The sequence below is a fragment of the Maniola jurtina genome, chromosome 3, assembly GCF_905333055.1.
Source record: "Maniola jurtina chromosome 3, ilManJurt1.1, whole genome shotgun sequence".
NCBI lineage: Eukaryota > Metazoa > Arthropoda > Insecta > Lepidoptera > Nymphalidae > Maniola > Maniola jurtina.
In genome coordinates, this window is record NC_060031.1 from 14843736 (window position 1) to 14864993 (window position 21258).

Below are 21258 nucleotides of genomic sequence, written 5' to 3' on the forward strand. Positions count from 1 at the left end.
AACCATCTGTCTCATCGACTGTTGAGTTTGCGACAAACATGACCTGTCCACTTCCGCTTGCTTAGATATCCTATGAGCTATAATAGCAGTCAGTTTAATTCTTCTACGAATCCACTTGTTCCGGATTTTATCCCTGATACCAAATTACCCACTGGCAGTTTATCCCTAATCGCTTTGCTGTAAAACTTTATGGTGATAAAATTGATGACCTATCACGCCAAAAACTGTAATCACTTTAAAAATGGAGGAAGTCTAGAATTATCATCTACTCACCTCTAGAAAGCAGGCATTTTCATCGAACGCTAAAGACATTGTCATACTAGCTGTAATGTCAGTCTTGATCTTCCAATGACAGGTAAATTGATGGTTCTGGTGCTCCATTTAAACTATCAGCTCATTTCATCATAATAGAGAATAGGGGATAATACAGGCAGGAAGTCGAAAGTTCATTTATTTACTCACCAATGCTCTAGAAGTCTAGAAAGCAAAATTGCCGACCGCTAATACCACACATTGTCATAACTGTAACGTCAGTCCCCCAATGATCTCTCCGTGGCAGGTGAATTGACGGTTCTCGAGGCCCCATTTAAAGCATCAGCTCTCTTGGGCATAATGGAGCATAGGGAAATAGTACAGTAGGCAATAAATAGTGATTTGCGTCGGCATTCGCTCCGAAACGTCATCGTTTGAACGGCCAAGGCGGACTGTGATGGAGTCCCTTCGGCTGTGGTCCAAATAAACAGCGTTAACATGTTTTTCCCGCGTATTTTTTTATATATATCATTGCAAGCTACCCTTTGACTGCAATCTCATTTGGTGGTAATTGATCATGCAGTCTAGGATGGAAGGAGGCGAACTTGGAAGTGGTATATGGCAGTTTTATTAGATCTATACCCTTTATCAGTTTTTAGCCAGCATCGTATCGGAACTCTAAATCGCTTGGCGGCACGGCTTTGCCAATAAGGTGCAGCCTTCCACCAGACCAATTCCAGAATTTATTGTTAATATCGCCATTATATTATAGTGATAAGTGACCAGACCAGATAACCAGTAGGTTGCCTGTTAACCATTAGATAAGGAGTACGACAAAGCGAGTATCGTCGTAGTTTTTCGACTTCACAACCCGTTGAGCTATGTCGGTTACTCGGGTTCTCCTTCAGATCTCAATATAAAAGACATATACCATGAACTACATAAAAACACACACACAAGACATGACTAGTTTATTTCCTGCTGTAGCTTGCACCATACGCGATCAATCATTAAAGCCCGCAGCCGTTCGCGACGTATATTTTGTACGACGCTCGAATGCCATGTAAATGTTTCCAGGTTAATCTATGAGTACCAGTGCTTGCAACTATTGAAAAATGATGCTTCGATTTATATTTATAAGAGTACTTAGGTAATTTTCTCAAAAGCGGAAGTGTATGGTTCAACATACTCTTAGTTAGACATGAGCTTTTCTCTCAGATCTCTTTGCAGTCAACCAAAAGCTCATCTTATTCGTTTTCAAAAAAAAAACAAAATTCAAAATATTTTTATTCAATTATACTTTTACTTACTACGTACTTTTGAATCGTCAAAAGCATCTACCATTGGTTCAGAATGCCTTGCCTACCGAGAAGAATTAGCAAGAAACTCGGCTTTAGCTATTCTAAGGAGAGAAAAAATTGTTCTTGTCTATTCAACAGAATTATACAGATTCATGAACACTTTGAACTTATATTTTTCTTAGTCGCATTAAAGTATAAAATAAATTTCAAAGCATCTAAACTTGATTGATCCCTTCGTCCGGTTCTCTTGCGGGCAACCAAAGGTTCATTTTATTCGTTTCCATGCCTAATAGGTTAAATAGAGATTTGTAAAAAGAGTAGAGATTCATCAACACATTATTTGAACCGGCATTTTCTAGGGCGTGTCAAAGAGAAAAATAAATCTTATAGCACATAAACTTAAACAAACACTACTAAAACAAAGCTTTTAAGAACACGCGTGCCTGATAAGAGTGATAAGTTATCTACAACAATAAGCTTAAAGCTCCGTTTACTTAAATCGGCTGTAAAACCTTTTTTATTGTACTTGTAACGGTTTACTTGAATTTTACGTAGGTATCTAACATTACTGTGAATAAGAATAAAACTAACCTTTTGTTATTAAGTAACACGCACGTTTGGCTTTTCGTAAAATAAATTGCAAGAATATTTTACATTCTCAGCTAAATTATTATCTTGCTTGTAAGAGATTTGTCACGCACGTATTTTACGTATTTTTGAAAAATTCACACCACACCAAAGAACAAGTTTAGTTTGTTTCTTACGAAGTAGTTTCTTATATTGATCTCGTTAATGCCCTTTGTCGATCTCATTACGGAAAAAGTCTTCACAAATCATCAAAAGATTTAATCAGTCTTATTCATAAAAATTTGTAGAAGCTTTATTAGCTTGTTATAAGCAAAGTTCTCAAAAACATGATTCATAAACGTTCAATAGTGCTAAAAGTGTTCAATAGCGGCTCCATAACTTATAACAGGCTGAACCCTACTATAAACCCTTATTAAAGAACAAGATGGCCGCCGTCTTGTCTTAACAGCTGATAATTTGTTTGGAAGTGAGGTTATTTTGTTTTGGTTGATTCTAGTGCCCTTGCATTGTCATTATTTGTACGTTATTTATTCTGGATTCGAGAGGCTGTCGTAATTAACTAGAGTTGCAAGTTTTAATTGCCATAAGATGCTAGGGATGGATGTCGTGAAGTAGGTACCTAAAAGTTTCTACCCAATTTCGAAGTTTCTTTTCATGTAATCACTCTTTTACATAGGTATGTGATTTCTTCTAACGTAAGAAATATGGCAGTGATGCAGCTCAGTACCTAACTACATAAACCGAGAAGGATTTGGGTAAAAAAAAGGGCTGGCTCATTTTTTGCGCAACGGATCAGCCTGGCTGTCAAGCGTGGAAATGCAGCCAGTATTCTTGGCACCATTCCACACGGGCATGATTTGTATAGTAATTAGATAAGGCTAGCTTTAAGTTTTATTGTAATATTTTCAATTAAAAAAAAAAGGATTTTATTCCATGAATGTCCAGGTACTGTATCTAAATTCTAATACATACTTTTACCTAATACATCTTTTTTTTTAAATAGTATAGTAAAATCTAACGCTAATTTCTAAATTCCTTCCTGTTTCCATTTTTATAATTAAATAAATCGGAACAAAACTCCGAACGATAATACCTAACTATCCTCCAGAACTCAGACAATTGACCGAAATTCGAAAACAAATGTCACACCTGTGTCACTTTTCTGTGTAGAGCCCAGTTTTTTTGCAATTTTGTCTATGAATTCATCAGAACGACAACATAACAAAGCGAAACTAGCCTATAGCGAGAATTTAGTTGTGAGAGGTTTATTGAACCTTTATGAATAAAGAAAGTTATGAAACGTTTAATAGGCCTAATGAGCATTTTAGCTAATGAACGTTTTAAACCTATATTAAGGGATTTTTATGAATAAGACTGTTAAAGTTTATCATCGTAACAAAGTTAACAAGTTAAGTCGAACTAGACTTTGTCTTTGTTTGAGATTTTGATTTATCTATCTAATGAGGAGGCTGAGTGAAAATTAGGAAAATTAGCAATCTACATATTATTGGCGTCACTCAGAAAAACAGGTATTATTTAAATATTTTTATCGAATTATTGGAATGTCCTCTCCAAAACCAACACAAAAAAAACACAAGTTTAATGTGTAAGGTTATCCGAGAGTTTTAATCTAAACAAACTAATGCCAAAATAAATAATTTAATTAGAGCGTGATTGCTATCACAACATCTAATTATCCAGTTCACAATTCAAATACCGAAAATATGCGATATCGCTCCGAATCTCAGAAGGAGACTGAACTAAAACCTTCAAAACACCCGTATTTATGCAAGTTCAATCTTGTCGGCCTCCTAGTAACAGATTGTATGACATCGAATGAGCGAAATATCGATTTTATCAAACTACCTGCATTAGGTAAATTAATAATTTTATATTATTTTTGACAACTCAAATCAATTTTTAAAAATAACCTTACAATACTTACTCACTTTTTAGATGTGATAAATGCGAAAGTATTTCTGTCTCTCTATCTAAATATTGGCACAGAGATGGATTCCTTGCACCATATAGGATACGTTTTAAACTTTTTCTACTGGAAAATCAAACAGATCCTTCAGGATTTTTAAATAACCTAAAACAACGCGAATGAAGTTGCAGGCATCAACTAGTTTTTATAAATAAAAATAAAAAAAAAAGTGGGCACAAATGTAATTCAATGCATAATAATCTCCCCTTAACACAGACCAGGAACAAAAACGTTTATTTATTCGAGGCTTGATTGCTTATTGTATTGTAATGGGACGCAATGATCGAGTGCCCATAAAGCCGGCTCTACACGCGCGATTTATATCGTTATTAATTAGGCAAGTCTTGATAAAATCTAATACCATCTAAAAGTATTATCAGATTATTTATTTGAAGGTATTAGGTAGCGTTATGTCGCGTCGCCGTTCCCTGGACATTCATCAAGTTAACTTTAACATGGTATAGAAAGCGGGACACAACAAGAGAAACTTAAAGATATTTATCTTATTATATTCATCATATTAATCATTTCAAAGACTGTCCTAAGCTGTGACAATAATCCTGAAGGCAAGAACTTTAACCACGTTATAAACGTCGTAGATTCGAAAAGGTCTGACGAATCCTTTCGATTGATTTATAGTTTCTGTATAACAGTACGAAGCGATTTGCCTCCTCGTTTCTAATACGAACTTCAGGGATATGGAACGCCTTTCCGGTGTCAGTTTTCCCCTCCAAATTTAATTCAAGTCAAGAGTGAATAGGTATCTTCTAGAATCTAGATAATCGCGCTCCATCTTAGGCTGCATCATCACTTGCTACTTGTCAGCATGTCTGATTGCATCAAGCGCAAGCAAGTCTATAAATTAAAAAAAAAACTACTTGGTTTTATGTGTAAGGTAGTTTTAAAATATCTATTTAACAAAGTATCGCTTGAAGGAGTAAATCAAATTTTGGAAATTTGATTTACAACAAATAATTAACAAAAAATATTTAAAAAAAAACTTTGGCAGTCATAATTTTAGCAGATTCAGAGTCATAATTTTGGTAGATTAGTAGACTTCACGCGACTTTGAGGACATTATGGAGAACTCGTAGGCATGTTACTTACTTACTCACGATATTTTCCTTCACCGTCAAAGCTAAGCTGCTTAAAACGCACACAACTCCGAAAAGTTAGAGATCCGTGCCCGCAATCGAACCCCCAATCCGTCGAACAGTTATCACCGCTTTGACTTCTTTGACTTGTAGGATAGTGGGATGAAAGTATACCCATGCCCTAAGACAACATCTTACGATAATCGCTCACATAGGACGAGTTCCAGATGGAGTTGAAAGTGGGTCACATGACAATGCAGCGCGGTAATTACCGGCCACAATGGGGTATTGTGCTCGGCGACATTTCCGCTGCATGCATGCATCCTGCTCGCCGTCCGAGCCGAGCGGGACATGCGGATGTGCATTTGTCTATGGTGCATATCATTAGCACGAAATTGTAGCTTTTTATGTGAAGCTAACCGAACCGATTTCGTTGCCATAATTCCCAAAAAATCTTTGATACAAAACTGATAGAGAAAACCTTGCTAGATTGTAGACCCATCGGCTTAAGTTATAGCCTAGCTAAGAGCTAATACTGGTCAACGATGAAGAAAAAATATATTTTTTAACTCGTTGCGTTTCGAGCAGAACCATAAAGGGTATCCCGAGATCGCGTTTTGAGAGAGTAACTTAAATTCCCCTTCAACTTTGCCCCACCAACAATTTGTTTATGTTTCTGGGAGTACTGCAGGCACTCTGAAATAGCCAAATGTACGCCGCAGACATGACGATGTCGACGGTCAAAGTAACTGGTTGTTATTTAGAGAGAGATAAGGGCTGTTAAGGGATAACTTGTCTTCGAAGAAATAACCTTTTTTTTGGTTAGGTGGAGGATTCTTTCAAGCAGAATCCATCAGTTATGCTCTAGAGATCCTGATTCAAGAGAGTAACCTATTTTTCCTTCAACTTTGCCCGTTACCAACAATTTGTATCAGTTTCCGGAATTACTACAGGCACTTCGAAATAGTGCAATGTACGTCCCAGACATATCGTCGTCGACGGCTGTTAACTGTTAACGTAACTGGTTGTTATTCTGGTACTTTAATCTTACTAACTTGCCACCGAAGAATTTTTTTTGGCTAAATGGTGGATTCTTTCAAGCAGAACCATCAAGTTTATGCTCCAGAGATCGGGTTTGATAGAGTAACCTAAATTCTGAGAACATTTTAGGTCGAAGAGTACGTCCCGTAGACTTACAAACTTCTCAATATTTTTATTCTGTTATCAAAACAAACGATCGTATATCCAGCGAAGATACGATCTTGATTCGCCAACTCGAGAATTGGAAGCGATTAACGATTCAACTTTTTAATCGATTCTGTTAATTATATGGACATTGTGTGCGGTTCAGTGGGCCGGTGATGTATGCGATACAAGGATTCGCGTGTTGCTTTGTTTATGTTTTTTTGAACGGTTTAATAAAGCCGCTTTGTCTTTGTTACTATCTGAACACAAATCCATTTAACAAAGTATAAACAAAACAGCATCATTAGCTGATAAAAAAAATTGTATGTAATTTACTAGTCATGTCTTATCATCTCGTGTGTATGGTCAAGTATTGCATAACGGGCGGTTAAAGCTATATTAATTATTACTTACTAAAAAAAGCAAGACTAAGGTTCGTATGTTCATATGGACATCCATTGCTTAAAAAATAAAAAATAAAATTTATTAAAATACTTAGTAAAAGATTATTTATTTATTTATCTAAAAGAACGACACGAGCGTAGTGTTGTTAAATAATAAATTAAAGTTTAAAAAAGTGAAAGTAATTTATGTAATAGAATATGAGACGTTCTTTAATTAGCGATGAAATGTTATAATATGGTTGATTATATTATCAGAATGTATTATAATCATTTTAGAATATAAACCGCACGGACTGGTTTTATATTTATTAATTAGAAATAATGTGTTAAGAGATACCGCGATTTATTCAAATTAATTTAATTAATTTTTGAGTTTTAAATCATAGCGGTTAAATCATATGTAGGTACCAGTGGCATGCAAGTCGATGCCTTGCTTTGGAACTTTGGACTAGACAAAAACTTACCTACTAAAAAATTCGATCCTACGTACTGGAACTTTTTTTAAATATCAATCTATCGCTGGCGTGAGCCAGCTAAACATGGATCTCTTCTTAGAATGAGAAGCGTTTAGACCATAGTCCGCTACGCTGGCCAAGTGCAGATTAGCAGACTTCATATACCTTGGAGAACATTATCGGGATCTGTCAGGTATGCAGATTTCATCAGGATGTTTTTCTTCATCGTTAAAGCAATACATAACTCCAAAAAGTTAGAAGTGCGTGTCCGGGACAGAACTTCCAAACTCCCAACCCGAATAGGTGGCGGAAAACATTTCTATCAAAAATCCCACGTTTTTTGGCTCAATCAAAAACTGCTTTTTGAGATTAGCTACTTTTAGCTAAAGCATGGCAGTCTTAGAGCGATTACGCACTCATCCGATCCGATTCCGTGAAAATACGGATAGAACCGGATCGGACCGAATTCGGATATTGCTTATACACCTAATCCGATCTCTGATCCAAATCTTAGCTAATCAGTGGGACACCTTTGACATAATCGACGTCCTACGTCGGATTTGAATCCGAGGCACATCCGAGATAGTCTCACGGACGGAAGTCGGATATAGTACGTAAGCTACCATACAAATAACTACTATATAACTACTTCGAACGTATTTTCACGGATTCGGATCGGATGCAGTGCGTAATCGCCCTCACCGTCTCTATGCACCTAATCGTTTTCAGGTTACATGTAGACCGTACACCTTGCTCGACGGCGGAGACAAGCTGTAATTGGGGCGTTTCCGTATTCGTAGGTATAATCTATTAGAACACTCTTTGCTAATAAGCCGACGTCGCTAGTGATTTGCATCCCTGTACACAGGGCTGCCACAGAGCACTTAACTGTTTATTTTTAACCCCCGACCCAAAAAGAGGGGTGTTATAAGTTTGACATGTGTATCTGTGTATCTGTCTGTGGCATCGTAGCTCCTAAACTAATGAACCGATTTCAATTTAGTTTTTTTTTTTGAAGGGTGGCTTGATCGAGAGTGTTCTTAACTATAATCCAAGTAAATCAGTTATCAGCTTTTTTCTAGTTACTGTGGCCTTCACTTGTCGGGGGTGTTATAAATTTTTAATTTACACTTGTGGATGTTGACTTACTTTCTGGCTCTATGTAATCGTTGCTAGTCTGTGTGTACACCTTGCTCGGCAGCGCAGTGAGCCTGTAATTGGAGCTGTTCCGTATTCGTGGGTATAATCTATTAGGACGCCAACACGGTGTGCCCGCATCTCCCAGCCGCTCTTTGCTAATAAGAGCGCCGACGTCGCTAGTGATTTGCATCCATACACACAGGGCTGCCATTTCACTGTTTCATGTACCTATTAATTACCAATTAAGTACCATAAAAAAGAATATATTCTCCATAAAGACACGTCATATCGTGTCAGATACGAGTAAAGCTTTATGTGTCAAAGAACTCAAATTGAAATTTCTTAATTGTTTATCTTGGCGGGTTTTTAGTTTGTTTTTTTTTTTTATATTAATAGTTGTAAAGACATGTGAGGTAGGTAATGGTGTTAATAATAATTAAGTCAGCTTAAAACTAAAGATACGAGTGTTCCAAACGCACCCTAGTCTGAAAAGAAGCCCACAACAAACGGCCAGTCATTTAACTCATATTTTTAACACTGCCGGTTAAAATTATATCATGAGGTTTCATGTGAAACTGGAATTACAGTTAGCTGGAACTTGGAAGTATGATGGGTTGGTGGTATGGAATTACGGTTTCAAACTTCGAAACAAATTTTTAGGGAAACGAATACGAATAAGTGCTTAAACACTCTTATATGAAAAAGTAATGAATGTTTACTGGCTAACAAAATGTATGGTTGAATATTCTAAATATTTTTTATTAATTTTGTCGGTTGTGCCAGCCCTGCAAGCACGTCTGTCGCCGTCTTTTAACGTATGTGGAGCGCGTTACCGCACGTCACTACACGTCACTACGCGTCGATACGCGATAGTCGGCCCATTTCATGTGCGGTTTGTATGTACGTACTTTACGCGGACGTCTTTAGACGTTTTAATGATATCTCACTTTATCTATGTTCATAGACACAATTACAATTTAATCAATTAACACGTCTTACCTAACTATTGAACATAAAATTTTAATACATTTGTGCATTTGAGTCATATTTATCGGATCCGTCAAAATCCGAATTTAACAGGGCTCTCTCCGACACTCGTTTCATACAATCTTAGTTCCAATTTCATTTGAATATTAAGCAACTAAAGTCCATGAAATTTTGCAGACATATTCTAGAAACTAATATCTGTGTCTGTGGTGTTTTAGATTTTTCTAAAAATGTGTAGTTTTGAAATAACAGGGGCTTAAAGATTTGAATGAAAATATTTAAGACCGCGTAACTTTGAAACCGAATATTTTAACAGAAATCTGGAAAACCACAGACATAGATATTAGTTTCTAGAATATGTCTGCAAAATTTCATGGACTTTGGTTGCTTAATATTCAAATGAAATTGGAACTACGATTGTATGAAACGAGTGGAAACGAGTGACGGAGAGAGCCCTGTTAAGAATCAATATTAGCAACATTGTATTAAAAGGACTTGTAAAGGAGGGATATCCTAGGAAACGGTGTCGATTTTCGTTATCTTATCACCTGTCTCGCAGTAGATAAGAGTACGAAGGGACTGAAGTACGCAGCCTATGTACAAATATGTAAGTAAAGTGAAGGCAAGAGGCGGGCTGACATTTAAGGCCAGCGCACACTGGGGACGGTAGAGCAGAGCGTTTTTTTTTGTATCCAACGTAATTATTTTTGTTTTTAATAAAACAAAGAGTAGTCGCAATGTTAATCATGATTGATATTGCCCTTTCCCCTCTTACTAAGCGAAAGCTTGTGCTAGGAGTGGGTGCGACAATAGTGCAACAGGTGGGGTGGGGTTTCTTCCTCCCTTTCCTTTCTGCCGCCCTTTTGGATGTCAGTCCGCTCTTTAACCGTTGATATTGAGGCACTGAAGTAGTAAATTCATACGTAACTAGTGGTAACAAGATATAAATTCCAACGTTTAGAGATCAATCACAAGGCATCAAAGGGGATTTGCCTTCGCGAAATTGAAGAGCACGCTAGAGGATGCCGCAGCGGGATGCGATGGCTTGCGACGGGATGTCACGGGAGGTACCGGCACGTTGCAATGGCATACTTAGGGATGCGACAGCATGCTGAGGGATGCCAAGGCAAACGAGTGCAACTTTTCAACTGCATTGCTAAGTTGGCAACGGATGCCGTGTGGCAAAATTCCGTCCCTTGCCGTCCCTAGTGTGCGCTGGACCTTGGTATTCCTCGGGATGTCTCGGTAGCTGCCAGCATGCCACGGCAACCAATAGGCTGCTGACATCATCAGTGTGTGCTGCCGCTAGCAAAATCTCTTACCCTGCAGTTCCCAGTGTGCGCTGGCCTTTACGTAGTGTTTCGCGAAATTATCCTCAGCTCCGGAATCAGCATCTGTGACGGAATGATTGTCTATCTTGAAATGAGATCAAGTTAAGAGATAAGAGCGAAAGGCTGTTAGGAAAAGCTAAGAGAAATAACTAGATATCTAGAATTCTTAGATTTGCTTTTACATAGGTTTATATTTGCAAAAAAAAACATATTTTAAAATAATTGATAAATTTCTTAATCGCAGAATTGCATGGAAGTAATCGGCCTTGCATTCAGCTTTCCAGAATCCATCGCATATGCCCGTACCGAAACGCTAAATCGCTTGGCGGTTTCGATAGTAACTAACTACATTCGAAACCTTCCACCAGACACAATTTAGAAATTATAAAATTTCTTATAAAGACGCCCGCTCGAGCTTTCGTATCGCAATTCGCGCGCGCATGATCAGCGGGCATAACCTATACCTTCCCGGAAGCCCCAGCGTAGAATTTTTTAAAACGCTGCATCTAATCACTCACACCAAACGTCACTGGTTCACTTCCTACCTGCGGCTTTGTTTGCATTACTATTACGCGGCGGTGATATCGATGCTTTTTGTATCGAATAGCGGTGCCCGCGGGATCGACTCGGAGCGACTCCAAACCGGGCTGCGGTCAGATTGACTCGATTGTCTGTTTTGCGGCTTTCTTAAGGCTTTGATCAAAGACAACGCGGGACGGAGCGGCTGGGCATCAGACGGAACGCACCCGTTCGTATGTACGATTAGTAATTTGTAAAACTGTACCATATAAATCAAATACCTAGGTACCTATCTTTATTTTAAGTAAATTAAACTAGATAAATCAAGAACAGTTGAGAAAACAGAGCTGGCAAGAAACTTAGCAGTTACTCTATACCTACAAAACGCAAAATGTTACAATATTTACCAGTATTATCAATTAAATAAAACACTGCGATTTCTTTATATTACTATGAAAAAAGCACGGTGATCTGTTGCTCCGATGCGGCGTGATTAAAGGACAAGTCAACAAAGGAACACACTTTCGTATTTATATATAGGCATTCCGAACCAGTGGTAGATGCTTTTGACGATTCGAAAGAACTTGTAAAAGTCTAATTGAATAAAAACATTTTGAATTTGAATTTGAATTTATGTGTATGGGTACGGTGGGGTACCTAGTGATGAAGTTACCTGGTCAATCTCCGCAAGGCAGAAAGCATGTCACACGGCAGCGTGCGACGAGAAGCAACGGCAGAAGCGAGGTTTCCTAAGCCCTTTGCAGTGTAACCGCCTTCATTACAGTTCCTTTAGCCACTTTGGCACCACTGCATTCGCGCTACGCTATCTTCACGCGTTTTGTATGTTTCAATCTTGCCTGTTTGATGTTCCCTCTTGTCGCATCACGCTTTTCACTCTGTTACATCTAACACTGGTAGCGTTTAATATTATTTGGCGGTTCGGCTAAAGCTCATTCATACTTCAAATTGCATCTCATCTGTTCATTTTCTAGATGGGAAGATGACAGAGTTGCTTTCAATGCATTCATTAACTTTGAGATGAGCTGGAGAAACACGACTTTTGGACCACAATTTATAGATATACCTACTCATTTATTTTGGACACCGACTTCAGTAAATTTGGAAGCAAAGCATATTAACTGCGATTTTTTTCCATTGAGTATTTTTTCTGTGGGTTCTTGGTGGGTTCACTTTATGTAAAACATATACAGCGCTCTTCGCGTGCAGTGAGTAGAATGCTTATAAAATACAAAGAAATATTATGGTGTGAACGTAGTCAAACGTTAACCTGTCACCAATTAAAATGTTTATTAAATAATCCCTATATATTTGGAAATTATTTATCACATGAAATATACAACGCAGCAGATATAAATTTGTAAAATTATCCCTCGCAATCGTAATTCTGTGGAAACTGCTAATGCAGGGTCAAGTGCGGACCAACTCAATAAAATAAATTAAGGTCATTACATGGGTGACACGTTTAACTTGTTTATGGACTAAGAGCCAGCGATATTTTTTTAAACTTTAAGGGGGTTGCCACGACTCTTAAGTGTCTGGCTATGCATGACGTGATCTCTAATACTATTCCGAAGAAAATAAAAAAAAATCCACTTTATACTTTGATGTAAGAAAATTACACCTTTTTACCTGTTATATCCCAAAGCCACCATGATCCAAACTTCATAGTCGCTGATCGTTCTTCCCTGTGTTGAGAACAATACGCAGAGAAACTTTCAGGTTTTATAAAATAACGAAGGCCTTGCCCTAGCTGGCTCTCTCTCTATTATGGCCGTATTAAGTTGATGACGCTATAATTCAGCCGAGATTAGGAAATCATGTGTCGTAAATTGCTGGTTATTCTCGTTAATTTCATGTTTATCTTCATACTTTGCTTAGACTGCGTTAACAGACGTAATAATAACTGTCGCGGTCATTATGAATGTGAGGGCTATAAAACTGCATAGTAATAACTTATTTACTATTCAGTGTGCAGTTTTATGTATCTCATACGTAAATAGAAATAAAATAATGAGTATGACTAGTTACGTCTATACTTCTGAAAATCCTAAAATTTTAAGCAAATGATAATAAAATAAGAATACACAAGGGAATGAATAGCTTAGTGGCTTAAGACTTTGGCCTCCTATTCGGAGGGTCCATGGTTCGATCCTGGGCACGGACCTCTAACTTTGCGGAGTGATGTAGGTATGCTTTAAGCACTTGCTTTACTAACGGTAAAGGAAAACATCAAGAGGAAACCTGCATGCCAGTTAGTCCTCCATTATGTTCTTAAAGGTATTAATTCTGCCAATCCGCAGTTGACCAGCGTGTTAGATAAAGCCAAACCCTTCTCAAAACGAGACCCAAAACACGCCGTGCATCTTCAATTAAAACTCTAATTTGGTTTTACACAAAAATTTACCTCTGCATTCCCCCAAATCACCAAACAGTTTTCATTTAGTAACGATTAATAGTTAGTACGGCAATTACAGAGAACTCAGTGACCTTTATCTTTTGGAGCCGGTGCGTGCGTGGGGTCCATAACTCGGGGGATAATCGCGACACCGCGTAGGCGACCCCATAACTGTTCAGCGCCTATATTTAACGGTGTTAGACCAGCCCGGCTGTAAGACGCTTTGTACGGCGTTTCGTGAACAAGATATGTATTTCCTTTGGTAGGATTGATCCTTAGGACTTAGGGAAGGTGAATCCATCCAGATTTAAATTTATTTACATTTAAATGGATGGATGTTTGTTACTCTTTCACGCAAAAACTACCGGACGAATTTGGCTGAAATTCGGAAAGGAGATAGATAAATACCCTGGATTAACACATAGGCTACTTTTTATCTCGTAACTAGCTGATGCCCGCGACTTCGTTCGCGTGGATTAAGGTTTTTTGAAATCCCGTGGGAACTTTTTGGTTTTCCGGGATAAAAAGTAGCCTATGTGCTAATCCAGGGTATTATCTATCTCCATTCCGAATTTCAGCCAAATCCGTCCAGTAGTTTTTGCGTGAAGGAGTAACAAACATACACACACACACACACACACACACACATACAAACTTTCGCCTTTATAATATTATAGTGTAATAGTGTGATATTAATGAGTTTCCACGGGATTTTAAAAAACCTATATCTACGGGAACGAAGTCGCGAGCATCAGCAGTTACGCCATAAATCATCTGTATCGGTAGTAACTTTAAGTACCTACATAAAAATGTCATAACCGGGTAATAAAATCTGTTCACGCCTTAAATTATATTTCGGGGAATCTTAAATTCAATGATATTATGCAGTAGAAGAGTATTAGCTACGTTCACGGTGGACTATAATTTACAATCAAAAATAATCTTAGTGACAAATGCTCTACTTATAAAGACTATCCCAACAGGTTTACGACCGAGAACTTTGGTTCCTGTGACATCAATGCATGATTGCTATTAGGTACATTTTAAACAATGTATAAAAATTGTTTAATAAGTCGAGGCTACAATATTAACTAGGTAATAAAATTGCTGGATTCGTAGTTGCGTGGAAGCTAACGACTGTTTTCTATTATTTTTCAGTTGCCTGTATATAAGATAGTAAAAATTGTTAGATTGCTTATAATTGCTATACCATATACCTATTATAACTTTATTGTTTCTTTTTTTGCGTTTCACATGACTTTACCTACGTACAGGACGATTTGAAACGAGTAAATGCTGCTTCTTGTTGGCTCTTATCATTAGTATTGTGGTGTAGTCCCAGACTTAGTGATACATAAAATAAATATATATGATATATATATTATCATCATCATCATCATCATCATCAGCCTGTGGAAGTCCACTGTTGGACATAGGCCTTCCCTTTAGAGCGCCACCACACCCGGTCCTCAGCCTTCCTCATATTATATTCAATTTTGATGCGATGGTCTTCTTTACTTTGAACGATCAGAGTTCAAGTCATTCTTGACTTTATCTACCTAGCAAAATCTAGAGGTCTCTTGAAGTGATTTCCACATGCCGCCACCTTCCAAAACTGCTGAGCAATTTATTTTTTACTAGCTGATGCCCGCGACTTCGTTCGCGTAGATGTAGGTTTTTTAAAAATCCCGTGGGAACTCTTTGAGTTTCCGGGATAAAAAGTAGTCTATGTGCTAATCCAGGGTATAATCTATCTCCATTTTAAATTTCAGCCCAATCCGTCCAGTAGTTTTTGCGTGAAGGAGTAACAAACATACACACACACACACACATACAAACTTTCGCCTTTATAATATTAGTGTGAAATCTGATTCGAAAGTTCCTACTTTTGTTTTTTGTTCAATATGTTTTCTGCTACTGGTACGGAAATCCTATGCAGTAGGGAAATACCTACTTTGAAACTTTTCCCAACAGTTGAATCGAACAATACATAAATATCAACGAACGAAGCTATTCGCTATTCCGTAACTAATCCTTAATGTACTTGAACTTGTCCAGTATAAATGAGCTCTAATTCCTATGTCTATTATATGGAGGAAGTATTGAAATGGGGACAGTTGGGAGGTCTTCGGTTCTGGTTGGATTGCTCAGGATTTGTTAGAGGTGCAAGGCTAATTGTTTTGTACGCGAACGTAAGATTTATGACGTCACGCAGCTTGCGAGCTACAAGTACCTAAGCTTGAGGATTATAATTGCTGCTCTTACTTATCTCTGTGCTTTATCGACGAGGTAAAATGGCGTCTTCCGTTAGTAATTATTTCGTTTTAATTGATATTTCGAACTTTCAATTAAGGCAGGTTCAGTCACGATTTACGTTTCTTCTTCTTCGAGTTTGGATGCAATTTCAATCTCACGCATTGGAAGACCATCCGCTGTCTCAAAACTGTTTTTGATACTTTGAAAAGCTTACAATCTTATTTATTTATTTTTATTTATTAGTCTGCGTTGACTAAAATATGATATCCATTGAAATAAATGTTTTCCAGAGGACGCCAGCACCTGCATTCTCTATCGCCTGGTTTCAATATTTGATCTACCAATGTTGTCTGTCAGTGTCTATAAATGTGTTTGATCGATGATTTGTCCTTCAATCAGGTAACTGATAAACAGACACGCGCATTTATCGATTTGCTATGTTTCTCATTGCAGTAAAAACAAATAAACAGTTATTCATATATTTATCCAATTGCAGACAAATTACAACTTTCCCATAATTGTGCATCATACCTATTATAAATTGCATTCAACTGCCAATAAGCGTTAAAACTTTAGTTACTAATCTTGGTACGCTGGGTAACGGTTAACTTTACAGTTGTAATAATGTAATAAGGATAATAACATAGACATTAATTAACAATCGGCAGATTCATTTCCTTTATTAGTAATATAATACGTAAGTGGTTAAATTTAATTGATTGTTCATAGCCTAATAGAGGGCACTGAACTATCACATGGTGCATGCTTGAGAATTCTCCATAATGTTCTCAAAGTTGTATGAAGTGGCAGACTTTGTTTGTTTCAATTCACAGAACTCCGAAAGGTTAGGGGACGCGCCCACAATTAAAACTTGGACCCTCCGTACAGGGGTCCACCGTCTCTATCACCGCATAATCACACTAATATTATAAAGGAGTTGTATGTGTGTGTGTGTGTGTGTGTGTGTGTGTGTGTATGTTTGTTACTCCTTCGCGCAAAAACTACTGGACGGATTGGGCTAAAATTTAGAATAGAGATAGATTATACCCTGGATTAGCACATAGGCTACTTTTTATCCCGGAAAATCAAAGAGTTCGGGAATTTCGAAAAGCCTACATCCACGCGAACGAAGTTGCGGGTGTCAGCTAGTAAAATATACATCTTTCCAATTGTATCCTTTTATAATACCTATAGCCATCGACAGCAAAAACCTTTTTAATCAACGCGTATATTCTATTAATTAAAGCCAGTTTGATTGTATTCGTTAAAAGCTTCGTTCGATTGGATGCTAAACCTCTCACCATCAATTATATCCAGCTATTTAGTCCCTAAATCGCAATACAGCAAGGAATTCCACCCATTCATGGTCCGGTTGAATGGCTTCGGACCGCTACAACGGAAATTATGGGCTGGACCATCGCATGGAAACAATTGCATAATCGGCATTCGTAACCATTACATTAGGGACCCATACGACATCATCGAGAAAATTTCTGACTGCACCATTTCCATTACTGACTTCAGCTTTGTCTTTAATACATTGATGTTTGATTTTAGGCAATGTATAAGTGGCATTATTAGGTTACCAAGAAGTGTTTGGTCCGGAATACTAAATGTTCGCGATCCGATGTCAAATTAGACCTTTTCGGGACGTAGGGAAAGTAGCATAATACATCACCCTGTCTCCAGTCTCATTGCGCGTGATTAATAAAGTTTGATATACGCTTATTGAAGCTCGACCGCTTCCATGTTTCGATCGACGGATTTTAATTGGTCGTATCGTTAACAGGGCTCTCTCCGTCACTCGTTTCATACAATCGTAGTTCCAATTTCATTTAAATATTAAGCAACCAAAGTCCATGAAATTTTGCAGACATATTCTAGAAACTAATATCTATGTCTGTGGTTTTCCAGATTTCTGTTAAAATATTCGGTTTCAAAGTTAGGCGGTCTTAAAAAATTTCATACAAATCTTTGAGCCCCTGTAATTTTAAAACTACATATTTTTAGAAAAATCTAAAACACCACAGACACAGATATTAGTTTCTAGAATATGTCTGCAAAATTTCATGGACTTTGGTTGCTTAATATTCAAATGAAATTGGAACTACGATTGTATGAAACGAGTGGAAACGAGTGACGGAGAGAGCCCTGTTAACGCGTTCTACGCGAAATTCATTTTCACTTTTTTCCATTCGTTATCTTTGTATTGCGGTGTTGCTTTCACTGTTATGTTCTTGTTTGATTTGCATGGTTTATGTTTTATCGACTTAATTCTTTTGTCTAAGTTGTTAACCTAGTTATAATTTATTTATTATCCTTACTAATATTATAAATGCGAAAGTGTGTCTGTCTGTCTGTCTGCTACGTTTTCACGGCCCAACCGCTGAACCGATTTTAATGTAATTTGGTACAGACATGGGATACATCCCGGGGAAGGACATAGGCTACTTTTATCCCGGAAAATCAAATAGTTCCAATGGGATTTTATAAAAACCAAAATCCACGCGGGCGTAGCCGCGGGCATCCTCTAGTAATTTATAATACACCACCTGCTGTAAGACGTTACATCTCCTCTTCTCATTTTTTCCTGATCCTAAGGTTTCCTGGTAGACATCGCTATACTCAGCGATAAGGCTGGCTTATGTATTCTTCTTGTCTTCTTCCTGCTTCATTTTACTTTTGTATTCTTTATGTGTATTTGGTGTTTAGTCTATCTGTATTTTTTTTTTACTTAGTGTTGTGTACAAAATTGTTTGACAATAATATTGAAGTTTACTTTGATAAGAGAACTATATTTAAGTTTATATGCATCGATATCAATGTTAGGGACATTGTTATCACTATGATTGATGAGGTGACGAACGTAAGTGTCTGTAAATATAACCTAAATGACCTACGACGGGCAAGTTATCGGCTAATTAGTTATTATTATGATGATTTTTTTTTCTACCCATAGCCAATTTAACCAAAATATTTACAAATTTTATTACATTTTAGAGAAAAATATAGGAAGTTAACTGAAAAAACGCGTTAATAAAAAAATCGGACTTTTGTAAAGTTAATTACTTTAATGTCGAATTAAATCATCCCCTCTGGCTTCCGTGCCGTGGCGGTCCCTCTGGTGCTGCTGGTCAATGTTCATGGGTCGCGGTAATCACTTAATATCAGGTGACCCGCCTGCTCGTTTACTCGCTATTAAAAAAAAACAATGTAGGTACAATGTATAGTGCCCGTGCGAAGCCGGGGTGGGTCGCTAGTTTATACTAATTAACCGTTTGTTAGGTCCCTCCGTTCTGGCTCATATCCAAACACGCGTCATACAAGTTGTTGTTGTGTATCAGCCGATAAAAGCGATTAACCCCGACTCGGCCAAGTTCAGGCCAGGGTCGCGCTCGATTGCGCGATAATTGGCGCTTAGCACTTCTGAAAACTTTATTAGTTCAGTTCATTGAATTCTGCTACCATACATACTGGCAAAAAATAATACCTACATAGTTAAGTGTTTTGTTAATCAAGTTCAAATCGTGATAGTATTTTATCATCAGCTGTTTGGCATAGTATATGAAACTATTTATACATAAAATAAACAATAAATTACTACTTTCTTTTTAAATACAATAAATTATACAGTTAAAATCAAAAATAGTGAAAAAGCTAAGTTATTCTTTATTCAGCTATGCTGTTTTTAATTATAATTCTTAACTTATTAGGTATTTTATCATCAGCTGTTTGGCATAGTATATGAAACTATTGATTCATAAAATAAACAATAAATTACTACTTTCTTTTTAAATACAATAAATTATACAGTTAAAACCAAAAATAGTGAAAAAAGCATATCTACATATTGTAATAAAATAAAATAATCTTATTATATTATAAATCTTAAAATTGTATTATATTATTAATCTTATTGGGAAATAAAGGCTTATTATTATTATTATTATTATTATACTTCTGAAAACACCAGCTTCAGTTATATCTTGCCTAACAGATAAGATAACTCTGTAGTCCATATAAGACCTACAAAGTACAAATAATCACTACTCACATTATAAATGCAAAAGTGTTTGTTTGTTGTTTTGTTGGTTTATTGCTTTGTGAGTTTGTCCTTCAGTCACATCGCAACGGAATATGGATCGACAAATTTTTAGATCCAATAAACTAATTTGTAGACTGTAGTCTGATGTTTTAATGATCTAATTAAATGCAATTTATATCAGCTTATTGCTCATTTAAACCCTATTATACCAGCTATTAACCAGCCTCTCTGTTACATTGTAACGTAAATAAAAGCTTGTAGTAATAAAGGGCGGGTTAATATGTTTTATCTGTCGTTTTTCGCCCGAGGTGCAATCTCGCGAGCAATTCCTAGGAGAGTGCCCTTTAAGAAATAATCCGCGACCTTTGGATGCTTTGAAAATAAGCGCTGATGAATTAAGCTTTTAAACTACGCAATTACGAATGCCGAGAGTAATATTTCAAAAGGAGAATTTTAGAGTTGCTCAACATTTACCTGTACAGGGAAAATTAGGTATATTTTCCTATCAAACGATAAAGCTCACATATTAATTGAATAGGCAGCAAGTGTGTGTAGATGTACATAGTCTTGAACACCTAGAAAAATATATAAGCGTTCCTTTTGTTCTGTTAAGATACGGAACCCTAAAAATGACTGTATTTTTCCTCTTTATTAAACCAACTGGGACTCGAATCCGGAACTTTGTGTATTTTTACATTGCTGCTCCAATGAAGTCGTGTCGGTTAAGACGTCGGTCTGAATATGCGCGAACAGGCTTCGCCCCCCGTGGAGTCCGACGGTGTAGCTAACTCGCCGTAATGCCGTTAACTACAATTTCCATGAAGAAAACTTGATTACAGCTCTAGGGACTAGTTCAGACATGGCGCACAAACCGCGCGGATTCGATTTACATAAGTGTCTTCCCTAGTCGATACCTACTGCTGCCTTCGTCCTATTTTTGGAAGATTGGCACTGTATAATTAGGGATGATTTACTTTTAAACGAGCAAAACTCCGTGTCCGGGCAGTGATCTATATATTTCCCCCAGACAAGGCTAATGCGTCAGTCCCATGCCTGTGGCCTGTTGGGGCAAAAATGTAGTGACTATTGCCCTAACACGCTGGCACCTGCCTAGAGACGAACGGTTTTGAATGACCACGCGTTTTGGACTTGAAATAAGGTGTATTATGTCTACTATATCATTCATAATATTCGTACTTTCATCGCGCCTGTTTTTAACGTTTAAACTAGCGTGAGTGATTTCTAGTATAAAATATAGATGATCGCAGCTATACATACGTGGTAAGTCGACGTAAGCC

General features: G+C 37.3%; 1 protein-coding gene and 1 long non-coding RNA gene across 4 annotated transcripts in view; one reads left to right on the forward strand and one right to left on the reverse strand.

Moving 5' to 3' along the window:
• Positions 1–21108, reverse strand: part of LOC123881262 — a 26330-nt gene extending 5222 nt beyond the window's left edge. Inside the window, exons 1-2 of the long non-coding RNA XR_006799445.1 lie at positions 21096–21108; positions 4490–4492 (exon numbers count right to left, since the gene is read on the reverse strand). This is a non-coding gene — a long non-coding RNA (uncharacterized LOC123881262). The remainder of the gene's footprint in view (positions 1–4489; positions 4493–21095) is intronic.
• The window catches only part of LOC123881235 (protein outspread), a 389980-nt gene that overhangs the window by 318121 nt on the left and 50601 nt on the right, over positions 1–21258 (forward strand). The window lies entirely within an intron of this gene.